At 45.4% G+C, this 12,657-nt stretch overlaps 1 protein-coding gene across 1 annotated transcript in view; it reads left to right on the top strand.

Moving 5' to 3' along the window:
• Nucleotides 1-12,657, top strand: part of ASTN2 (astrotactin 2) — a gene marked incomplete at its 5' end in the record, with an annotated part of 619,820 nt that overhangs the window by 387,956 nt on the left and 219,207 nt on the right. The gene's annotated exons all lie outside the window — the stretch shown is intronic.

Here is a 12,657-nt window from a genome sequence, read left to right as displayed (position 1 = left end):
GTCATCTGCCCCATTTCCCAGGTGTGTGACTTAGGGTTTTCTGAGCCTCAATTGGTCTTTAAATGCATATACTACAGCTTGCCTCATGGTCTTGTTATAAGAATTAAATGAAACAATGTTTGTAAAGTGATTATCACTGCACCTGGCATATAAGCAATGCTCAGGAAGTGCTACCCATTATTATTATCCGTTACTATTATCACGAAAAACATTTAAGTCAGTGATGGTTAGTCTTACTATTTGTTTTCCAAGACAAAAAGCCTAATGATGTAGCCCTGGCCAGTCCTGAGTATGGCAGGCTGAGATAAGAGCTTGCTTCCTCTCAGAACTCGTAAAGCCTCGGCTGTGTCTCCTGGCTAACCTGCCAGCTTGTGAGTCTGCATCCTGCCTGAACCTGAAGGTGGGAGTAGAAGGTAGAGCTACCAGAGAGCACAGCCTGGAGTCCAGCAGTGGGGCACAGGGGAGCATGTTGGCCCAGCTGAATGCTAAGGGCACAGTGGTCAAGAAGAATGTGTCGGGGTGTTCGTGTGTTGGGGGAGAGGTGACAGAGAACGGGCAACGATGACTGACTTGTATTGTTTCTACTATGAGCCAATGAATCACATGACTCCAGTTGCCTTAATAACAACCCTTCAAGGTCTAGATTATTATCCCCATCTTCCAAATGAGAAAACGTATCTGCTCCAGGTCATATGGCTGGTAATAGGCAGAGGCCGGTTTCTATCCCAGGACTGTCTGAAGTCCACATGCCCTCATGCCTCCCTGTAACAGCACGCTATGTACTGAGAACCACTGTATGCCAGGGGGTTCTCTGGGCACTTCACAGTACATGATGTTATTTGATCCACAGCAACCCTCAAAAGCTGGTATCTTGATGCCTAGGAAACCGAGACTCCGCGTAGAGCAGGATGTACAATATAACCCAAAGGCATAGCTGGCAAAAGACAGTCTCTCTTGCCTTCTCTTCCTTCCATCTCTTCTGCCCCCAGTCCTCTCGCCATCTGCATTTTGCTTTTACTTAACCACAGTGGAAACTCCAAAAAGAGTGTTCTCTCCGAGAGGCATCTTTCGCCTGAAATGATTGCAAGTACTTGGTCAGAAAGACCTAGCCAAGAGGCAGACAGACCAGCGTGATTCCAGCCTGTGTGATGTTGGCCAGCTGGCTCCTGATCTGGTTTCCTAGCAACACCTCAGCTGTGATTCAGAGGATGGGCTTCGAGCCAGGCCTTAGAGATTGACTTGACCGTTGATCCATGAGGTGGAAGTTGGCCTTGATTGTCTTCAGCTGACACACAAGCCCTAGACTCCAGGTGTTCCTCCTTAGCGCCCTTGGGGTCTGTTCTTCTGTTTTCTCCCATTCCACAGGTGCCCAGGGAGATGGAAGGCTCCTTTTGGTCTGGGGCACCAGAATCATTCAAACTTACAATTGGAAAGATCCTTAATTTCATAAATCTGTTCATATAGATGGTGAAACACAGTCCCAGGGAGAAGAAGCAACTCACTCAAAGGGAACTATAAACTAGTGACAGGATTAGGACTCAAACTAGCTTCCCCTCCGCCCTCCTCCAGCCAAGAAGGTGTGTTGAGAGGCAATTCAAGAGCCCATGTGGCCAAAGCTATATCTTTTTCATTTGTAGCAACTTGATTGAGATATCATTTACATACCATACAATCAAAGGTATCTTTTTCAGCCTTGTCTTCCAGTGGTGACTTTGCCCCAAGACAGAGCTTTGATAGAGATTCCAGGAGGGAACACAGCTTTTAACTATTGTATAATGGAGAAGGTTCTCTAAGGAAACTGAAATCTGAGGGAACCACTCTTCCCACCTTGCAACCACATCCCATTTTGTGTTGCAGCTACACTCAGGGATTCACGGAGGCAGCTGGTGGGAGGGGCCGGAGGTGGCATCACCAGCTGGTGCGAAATGCCCCTGAAAGTGTGTATCTGAATCTCCATGTGAGCTCCGCTGACCCCTGCCCTGGTTTTATCCTGCAACAAAGTCAGCGCCTAATGCCCCAGGCACCGTGCTGTGTGTTGCAGATGCAACAGTAGGTTGAACGTTGCTCCGCCTTTACAGAGCTCCGCCTAGCCTGGGGAGAGCTAGGTAAGGAGAAAATCACAAGGCCCTGTGAGATGGGGGAAAACGCAAAGCATGGCGTGGCCACCTGACTCAAGCTGCCAGATGGGTCAGGAAGGGCCCCGAGGAAACACGGAGGAGGTGAGATTTAGGAGACACAGGTGGGTAGAGAGAGGGAAAGTATTACAGGGAGCAAGGAAAGCATGTGCAAAAAAAGGCCCCAAGGGGAACAAAAGGTGGGTGAGCGGATTGCCGGGGAGTGGTGGCAGCAGTGATGAGATAAACCTAGAAAGCCAGATAGGGAGGAACCCAATCCCGCCTCACTGTAGACCAAGGTAAGGAGTGTGTGCTTTTGCTAGGAGCAACTTAAGGCCAGTTCGAGGTTTTAGGTATTATTGTTAGCATTTGCAGTTTAGAATTTGACTCTGGCTGGTGTGCAATAGGGCTTGATTTTGGATGGGAGGGAGGAAGTGTATGTGGGATGCTGGATTAGGGATGGTGGGACGATCAGTTAGGAAGTTGTAGCAATGTTTCAGGAGAGAAATAATAGCAGCTTATATTGTGGGAGTCATGAAGATGAAGAAAAGAATAAATGGATGTGGGAAATATTAAGTTGCTAGTGTGATGAGAACTTTCTGATTAAATGCTGGGAGGTGGGAGGTGGGGAAATGATTAGAGATGGGGCCAAGGTTTCTGGCTTAAGTGCCTGAGTCGATGTTGGCGTCCTTAAGTGGAACAGAAGAAAAACAGCAGGTAGTGGGAAGCTGAATTCAATGTTGAATACACTGAGTGTAAGCCTCCTAAGGTATGTCTCCATCCAACACAGCGACCTGCAGTTAGCACACCAACTGGCAATATAAAGTGGGCAGTTGGACATACATTTGTGATCAAAAGAAAGGTAAGCCCTGAAAAATGCAGGTTTGGGACCGAGTTGCTTAGATAATGGAAGTCATAGGAGAAGACAGAATTTTCCAGCATACAAATAAAGTTCCCCTCGTTTCCTTAGGGAGCTGCGTTTCTCCTGACACACCCAGTATGGTTTCTGATGTTTTATTTAGAGAGGCTGTGTTTCTTGCAGAGAGGCTGCCCCTGCTGCTCAGTCTTGGCCTGCTTTTACGAGTGTACGATGCTGTGGGACATGAAAGGATAGTCCTACTATGTGTTAAGTAGGCTGGAATTCATACCCCCATTTCACTGAGGAGAAAAACAGGCATCGTTGTCCACAGTCACCAGAGCAAAAGGGAATCACACATACTTTCAGGGTCTTTGCTTCGCCATGTGTACCTTTCATTTAGCTAACAATTAATGAGTCTTCTGTGGAGGGTCCAGGACATATGTGCCATTTGTAGGTGTCATTTCTTCCAGTGTCTCAGTCACTGCAAGTTTTATTCTCTTCGATCCAGCCCTTGAGCCTTAGATCGGGTGAGGTAATAGGCATGCCTGCTCCCTCCACCCTCTGAGCCATGCAATTTTTAATTTAACTTTATTTCTCACACTTTTACAGAATCATTAAATCTGTCAAACACGTTTCATACCCTTGGGCCTGAGAGATGGAGAGACTGATTATTAGGTTTAAATATGAAATGTCATTTCACAAAAACACAGGGTTTCATTCATGAGATTGCTCAGAAATTAAGCTTACAACAGTGTCCATTTATCATTTTATGAAGCTGTTTTCGAGAATTAACTCTAACCATTTGTTGTCACTGTGAAGTAGTGAGATGGACCCCCACCTAATACATGGTTCAGATGATGAGACTGGTGATGTCACACACACCAAGAGGTTATAAAAAGATTTATCACTCACATAATGAAGGTTTTTGAGGAGATAAGAGATGGTCCCCAAACAGTTGCAAAAATGGCATGAGAGCAGAGAGAGGAGGTTGGCTTGGCTTCTATGCAACGGCTAGGGAGTGGAGTTGGGGTGGGGTGGGCCCCCATGTGTCGGCTGGGGCTTGCATGGTTCAAACCTCTTTGAACCTCTTTCTCTGGCACCAAAGGTGAGAGCAACTAGGCTTTCTGATCAGATTGCCCAGAAATGAGGCTGTTGGAGGGGGAGCAGAGGGGTTTGAAAGCTGTTGGCAGTCCAACATCCAAAATGGAGTCAGAATCGTTATTACAGTTCACCCTGAATGTTCAATAACTGAAATGTGCCATGTCTCGTCTGATTGAACTTGAACTTGTTTAAGTAAGCCATTATGTTACTCTGTGAGGCCTGCAGTCTGAGGGTGGTAAAGGAGCTGAAAATTCTCCTAAATGCCTGTCTAGGAGCCCAATGTTGTACATTTTGAGAAGTGAAATGAGTGATTTGGTCACTATCAGTGATCTCTGAACTCTGAAGGGGATAAGGGTTGTCCTCCTTTTATTGCGGATTCACTCTGTATAGAGACATGTGTGGCCTTGATTTATATTTTGGGTATCTGTGAGACAAGAGATTCCCAGACTTCTTTACCCCAAAGTGGCATGCTTGGATAGGGAACGGTTCTGTCTTTGACTGTCTCGGATGAGCGGGCCAGGGGCCCCCGAGCCCGGAGAAAGGCGCAGATGGGGCCAGCTGGCTAGAGCATCCAGTGCAAAGAGGACTCAACGGGCTTTTCCCAGCTGTGCTGACTCTTGGGCCCTGTTCCAGTAAAGAACAGAAAAGCAGCAGCTTTCCAGCAAACTTCATCACATATGATGGTGGCGGTGCCATCTCTAAAGTATATAAACTCCCCATGCTGTGTACTTGGTTGATCCCAGGGGACTCCCCAGATAGCCCCCGAAGGGGGTGACCTTCTCCAGCACCCCAGCACCGTGGCCTGTGGCAAAGGACTGAGGATGGGAGGGACATTCCTCCCCACAGATGGCACATGCCAGAGGGCCCGGGTTTAGCTCTTTCCTACAGCAAGGAGGCCTCAGTGGCTGCGCTGAGGGTGTCACTTGCATGATCCAAATCATAAATGGCAGCTGGCTATGGAGGGTCCCAGGCTCACAGGCAGCCCCGAGTACACCCAGCAATTGCTCTCTAAGGGCACATAGCATGGACCTGAGGAGGGCAGTTTCTTGCACCAGAGCCCATGGGCAAATTATGGGTATCATGCATGCTCCAGAGACTCCGGGAGGCAACAAAGGACCTTGCTAAAGCCTCTACAGTGAAGGAGTCTCTGGGGGGCACTAACTGGAGTGCTTACTGTGTTGCAATTTGGGCAGATCCTACAGCCTTTTGCATAGGATTCCCATCAAGGTGGGCTGATTGGTAACAGCATAAATGGGCTTAAGTCGAATTTGTAAATGTGAAATATGTTGTCTCCAAAACCCAAAAGGCCTAACAGAAGTTGGGCTTATTTTAACATTGAAGATACTGATTTTTGACAGTCAGGGATGGAATGGACCTCAGCTAAATACGTTTTTTTAGGAATTTAACCAAGGAGGCAGGACCTTGTACTGTGTGTGGGCAACAGCCCACCCCGTTTTGCGAGTCCTTTCGAGAATGTCAGTATGTCTTCAACAAGTGTGTCAAATGGATCTCTTTGGAGGGGACCTGATAAATGTGATGTCATTCCTGTGCTCCTGGAGAAAGTTGGATGCGGTTAAGATCTCGTCTGTACAGGTCATGTGCAAAGGCATAGCTGTTTTAGGTACCAGTGGGTAACCAGTGGATAAAAGGGTATTGAGTCCCTTTGAAGATAAAGGCAAACTGTGGCTCAGAGACTGTGAAATTAGGAATGAACATAACATATTAGCCAAATCTCTGACTGCAAAGTATTTACCAGTTGTTGATTGGATGGAATTAGTAATTTCAGTGCTCAGTATGGGAGCCTTAATGGGTGGGGCCTCAGCATTAAGGTTGCAGCATTCCATTGTGACGTGCCAGTGCCATTCGCTCTGTCCAGGTTTAAGCACAGGCTAAACTGGGCTATTAAATAATGATGCAGGGGATTGATAATCATTGTTTTTTCTAAATAGGCCTTTTATGTGGGTTTCGTACCTTGAAGGTCCTGTTCAAACTGGACCATATTAACTATTTTAACACATGGGAGGGGAAGGTCCATGAGGTCCCATTTTGGCAAGTCAATCCCAAGTGACAGAAACTTCATTCAAATGTATTACTCATTGGGTCCAAGCATCCATGTCCAGTATGGGGTATTTCAGGGTAATGGGTGCTACGGTATGGGGAATTGAGAGCACGCCAGTGGTTCTGCTGATTAAGATGAGGCATTCCTATTTATCGTCCTTACGTGTCCTGAAATGTCTTCAGTAACTCCCCTCATATTAGAGGGGGTACCTTGTCTAAATGTAGGGGAGTTCCCGTGTGTAACTCTGATTTGAGCCTCAGTGTTGAGTAAGGCCATGAAAGTTTGATATTTGGTGCATTTCAAGCGATGTTAGAAGTGAATTCAGAGCCCAGGTTGTAGAGATGCAAAATCCAATGAGCAACCTTTTGTTGTTTTTGTTGTTGTATAAATTCTTTTAGGAAGTTTTGGATTTCTGATAGGGTTAAATTGTGGACCTCTGCTTCAACTTTTTGTTCTTTGGGTGGGAAGGAGTCCTCTGTGCCCTGCTCATATTTATAAGTTTCTTCCTCCAGAGAGCTGCAAGTCCATATTATCAGGATTAGGGGCTCCCTCAAGGCAATGGTTGCTTTATAGGTTTTATGGATCACGGACTTAAGTCCAGTTAGAATGAACCCCTTAGATATGCCACGAGGGAAGCATGGATGCTTTCCCCTGTAATCCTGAAGAGCAGGATCTTTCTGGGGCCAACAGCGACATAGCAGCAGTAAAGGCATTTTGTAGAATCCTAGTGAGCCATCTGCTTTTAAGGTGTGGACCACAGCACTTCACATGGTGACTGTTCTTCCTGCACGTGAGCAACGACCAATGAACTCACATTTTACACAAGGCACCAGGGTTTCCAGAGCACTCCGTAGAATGGGGGCCATGCTTGGTGGAGGCCAACCACCAATAGCCACAGGGCAAGAGTCGTTTCCCTGAGCCTAGTATTAGTCACAGTTTATGCTGGAATTTAGACACAGGATTCAATCTGAGATACACAGGTCTGGACCAAGCATGACCCAGGGCTATGCTTTACTCCTCTTCTTAAATGCCAATTATCAAAATTTCCAACTTAGTTCAGTCTATAACCGACACTTGGGAGGGCTCAGCAAATGCAGCACAAGCAGACAGCTCAAAGCACAAGCTAGCAGGCAGGCAGGGACTCAAAAAACAAGCTAGCCAGCAACAGAGCAGGTGAGCAAGCCCAAGCCAGAGGAGGACCCCCAGAGAGAGTGGGCGTTGCCTAAACACCCTGCTTGTTGTGCAAATGGTTGCTCTCATCCCACAGAGAGGAGGGGGACCCACCGGAGCCTGGGTTCAGATGTTGAGGCTGATGATGCTACCCACTCACCAAGTGGGTATGAAAATATTTATAACTCACATATTGAGGCTTTCTCGGGAGAGCAATGTGGGCTTGCAAGGAGGTCCAGAAATGGCCTGACAGCAGGAAAAGGAGACCAGCTTGTTTTTTATGGTGGCTTGGAGGTGGGGCTGGGGTGAGGGTTTCCACGCATGGGCTAGAGTGTATGTGGTTTGCACGTCCCATTGGCCCCAAAGGTGGATGCTTTCTTATCAGCATGTCCAGATGTAGGGCAGACAATGAAGGAGGGATGGTGCGTCTTGAAAACTGTCAGCATCAAACATCAAAAAGGGAGTAAGACTCTTACAAAGCTATATCGAGATCACAAGACTCTTTTGGCTTAGGGGAAGCAATGGGGTATTATTTCAGGATTTTAAAAAGGCAGAAAATTTATTTCTGAGACAATGTCATCAGGGATTCCCAGTAAGGAAATATGTTAGAATATGGGGAGGGGTGCGTTTTCAACCTTCACCTCCCTCCACCTCAGCCCACCTCCGTCTCCAAGGAGACTGATCCCTACCCTACCACCTCCCATAGAAATGAAACCTCCTTGAGCCATGGTTACTGATAGGAGTGAGTGATATGGCTTCAGGCAGGAAAAAGAGAGACGCTTGCATTATTAAAGGAAAGGTCATGGATAAGTGGATCGCTTTAGACCCTTGGGTTTCTGTAATGCCCACTCACTCTTGTGTGGTTTAAACTTCCTGCTGGTACCAGCGTCTCCCTCTCCCCTGTAATGTTCTACCTTTCTTTATGATGCTCCCTCTGCTTGCAAGGCCCTTCAGCAACAGATCTTGTCAACTAGAAGTAATCCTTTCTCAAACCCTGGGCGCTCTAGTTCTTCCTTGTACGATTTCTTACTCTTCAGTATATTTGTATTATTTTTTACATACCTTACCTCTCCAGCCAGACCACAAGCTACCTGACTGCAAGATTTGTGATTAATTCATCTTTGCATTCATTACTCATATAATTACTACTAATAAAAATGAGATGTCTTATTCATGTTTAATGAGTGAGTGAATGAATAAATGAACAGAATCTCAGATCTTAATATTCTGTGAAGATATACAATGGTGTTCTAGTTACAGCCAGGTAAACTGAGTAAATTATCAAAAGAAATCCCTGGTTTTATCTGTACAGGAAAGACATGTGTTTGACTTATACACATTCTCATACAAACTCTTCAGGTTTTCGATCAGGATTTCAGTGAGTTACTAAATCATTTTCCTTTTTCCTCGCCAGTTTCATATAATCCTATCACAGAAATGTGGGTAACTTTGAGATATATTTAGTTTACTATAACACAAAAGTATTAACCACTACTGAAAGTCTGTGAAATGTCTGGAAATCTGCTAAGTGTTTTACATCCTTCATTTCTTCAGAATAATGCAGTAAGCGGTATCATTTTATTACTAATGAGGAAACTGAGGCTGAGAGGCTAAATGACTCAGCGGTCATAGAACTAACGAGTGAAGGAGCCAGGACTGCACTCAGGACTTAAGAACATTTTGGATTTCTAATTGGGTCAAATCATGGACCTCTGTTTCAGCAGTTTCTTGTTGTTTGTTTCTGCTTCCTGTATTCAATTGTGTTTTTCTTTTTGGTGGTTACTGTATATAGTTTGTTGGGGGGCAGAGGGGAAGTCCTCTTTACCATCAGATTTATAAGTTTCTTCCTCCAGAGAGCTGCAAAGTTTTAACTACCATATGTTACAGTACCTCCATCTACCAGTTAGATTTATGGCTTACTTTAATTTTGGTAATTGTTGGAGTTAATGAACGTTAACCTGCAGGAAAAAATCCTTTTATGCTAGCCATTTACAGTAATAGCTAAACATGCATGTTTCTGTGTTTAAATATATATATAAAATCTTGCCTCCATTTAACGTCTCAGAGAGTCAAGATGCCATCCTAATTAATTTAGTCAAATAATGAGCCTTCAGGTTTTATGTGCAGTCTTCCTAGTGGGATGTGTTATTGTGAAGGAGCTCACCTCTGTCCTGCCAGCAAGCAACCCTCGTCATCCTCCAATAGGCTCTTAAATTAAGAAGCTGAGCAGCGCTGTTACGGGTCTGAAATCTCCTCCCGTGCTAACTGGAAAAAGGTCTATCAGCTCACCACGAGGGGAAAGAAGTCTTTGTCCTCTACGATGGAAGTCACACTTTCTGAGCACCTCACATTTTCTGAATTAGATTTTTGTGCATATACTATCCCCATTGTCTTTTAATTCTCATATGACAGCCCTTGAAAACATAAACTGCCATTTCATTTTACCAGGTGAGGAAACTGTAGCTCAACAGAGACAATAGCTAGTAAGTGACCCCAGGACGCATGAGTTGGGGTAGAGTAAGCAACTGGACCAAGGTGTGGCTGATTACCAAGTACAGGTTGTTTCTATGACTCTAATGTAAACGCAAAATGATAGCAATCATGCAAAATCACTGGGGGGAAAGCTCAACCACAATTCTAGATGATTAAAAAAATTCATTAAAATCATAGAGCCAGAAGGGATGGTAATGATGATCTAGTCCAACCCCCTTATTTTATAGATAGGGAAACTGACGCAGGGGTATGGTGGTCACCTGAGGCCACACAGCTAGTTAAGAGGCAGGGCTGTGATTCAGACCCATGCGAAGTCCAGTGACTTCCCCACCAGCGTACATTGTCAGTCCCAGGGCTGCCTCACCAACCTCAGTTAGCCAGGAGGACAAGGACATTCATTGTAATTGCCAGGTAAGAGCGGAGGTGGGGAGGCGGAAGGGAATATTTTGCAAACAACCTTCCAACCCAACCCCCGCCATGCTCGTAAAAGCCCAACCAGGCATCTTCTGTTTCATATCTGTCATGTGTTTGCAGATCCCTCGAGGGGCCGCATGTCCTGAGCGCCGGTCAGCTGCCTGGTCAGGTGCAAGGTGGAGCCCTGAGTTTCATTCTAGGTTCTGCCTCCCATTTTCCTCCCACAGAGCTGGGTAACACTTCACTTTGAGGAGGCCATTCATTAGGACTAGATTAAAAGTACAACTACTTAAGTATTTCTCGCCTTACCCACAGGGGCACTAAGACTGAAGCCAAGTTTATCCTGCTGGTTGGAATAAGGTAGTGCCCTCTGGACTGTCTCTGGCTGGAGAGCCCACCGGTACCGACCCTCACAATCATTCAGGCCTTTGAGGAAGTCCAGGGCAAAGGAATAAGAGATTTCAAATACTTCAGACAGGAAAGCCTGTGAAAGTAGACACATGAATATCATGTATCATTAAATGGTTATTTTCTGAACACCTGGCACAGTGCCTGGCTCACAGTAGGTACTCATTAAATATTGAATAAACCATTGCTCTAAAACTTTTAAGTTCTCCATAATTACTCAGAATGATAAAGGAAAGCGGGGGCTTAACCAACCTGTAAGTCGTTGGTTTGCCTTTAGTTTTTTGTTTCTTTTTTATATACCTTATAAAAAGGGCTTCCCTGAGCATATCTTTTTATCCCATCAGTGGAAGGATGTTGCCTTAGGAAGACTCCAGCTAGGGGAGGGCCCATCATCACCATCAAGTAGATAAACAGCCAAATAAAAACTGAGGACATACTCTGTATTAGGCACCATATTAGGTGCTCGTGGCCAGGAATTAAAGTTAGCCCTCAGTAAAGCTCAGATATATGGACCAATAATTGCAACACGGTTACTTACACAGTAATAGAAACATGAAATAGGTGGAGAGATAATAAAAAGGAACAGGTGATCAGGTTTATATAGAGACTTGTGGCTTAGGGGAGGAAACACCTGGGAAAGGTTTTGGCTGCCACCTAGAAGTCTATAAAATAGGAAAGAGGGAAGGCATCGTTTGGAGTGGTTGGGCAGCCTCATGCCACTTTTGAACAACTCAATAAAGAAGACAGTCTAGCTATGACGTACTGAGTGTGCCATGAGCTGTACCGGGTATTTTCATATCTGTGATCTCACGTCTTACAGCCTTCCTGGGGGCAGGGGTCACTTGCATCAGGAAGGGTGAAAGGCTTGCCCATGGCCACATGGCTAATGCCATGGAACTGGAAGATAAGCAGTGCCGTAGTTTTAGTGGTTTTCAGAGAGTGCTTGGTAGGTTCACAAGCGTTTTGCAGCGGTGCATAGGTTAGTGAGGGCTCCTAAAGTCTGTTCTCCAGGCCCTCAAACTGCTTCATCCAGAGCACCTGCCCTTTGTTCGGTTTTACATTAGGCTTGCCTGTAAGACTTTATTTGAATAAGGGGGCTGCTCCTTAAAAAAAAAAAAAAATGCTGCAGTTGAGCAAATTCGTTTCTTGGGAGTTATACTCTGCCATTTAGACAACACGGTAGATAACTGAAAGCTGACTGTCATGAAGACAGCCTGAAATAGTCACATGGAAGAAACAAAAACACTCAGACTACATTTATTTCCATACTGAGCCAGCCGTACTTGAGGGCCGAGGCACGAGTGGACTTCAGAGATGGGGCAGACCTGAGTGCTGAACGTCAATAGTGATAGCATATCCTTCCAAAAGCATCAGCAGCTCGAGGATCCTAGGCCTCATTTACATCCAGCCAGCCCATAATAGTAATCTCTCTGCTGAAAACTGTAAGCCAAAGGCCTTAGCCCCTGTTATTGCTTCAGCAAGTCCCCTACTGACAGCAAAGCCAGATCTCCTGCTGCCAGCTGCTAACACAGATAAAGTGGCTCTAATCACTAACGGAGCCATTTCTGATGCACTTTTAATTGGATAAATTTCCTCTCAAGTACACAATCTTTGAAAATCAGATGCAATTTCATAATCAGAGCATGGGCTTTCTCCAGGTAGAAAGCACAAGACAAACTAGTTCAATATCACTTTAATTACCTCTTTTCCTATCTGGAAACTATTACAACAGAAGCCCCCAAAAAGAGTGCTGGCCACCACCAAAAGAAAAACAATTTTGCGTTAGCTCAGTTTAGCAAATTTTGTTTCCGTGAAAGCAGGATAACTTCCCTTTGGCTGGCCGTCAGCCCTGCACCTGAAGAGCAGGATGCTTAGTAAACACCAAAGCTTGAGGAATGTTGTCACAAAGTCCCTCACCCACTCTGGTCTTAAAAACACAAGGCTTCTTCCTTTTTTGGAACGATAATTATAAAGGTAAAAGAGACGGTGGAAGACTCAGTTTAGAACTGGGTGTTGGTGACTCTAAACCTTGGGGGCTG

This window comes from Hipposideros armiger, unplaced genomic scaffold, assembly GCF_001890085.2.
Source record: "Hipposideros armiger isolate ML-2016 unplaced genomic scaffold, ASM189008v1 scaffold_267, whole genome shotgun sequence".
Lineage (NCBI taxonomy): Eukaryota > Metazoa > Chordata > Mammalia > Chiroptera > Hipposideridae > Hipposideros > Hipposideros armiger.
Note: the sequence above shows the minus strand (reverse complement) of the source record. Positions and strands in the feature narration are given on the sequence as shown.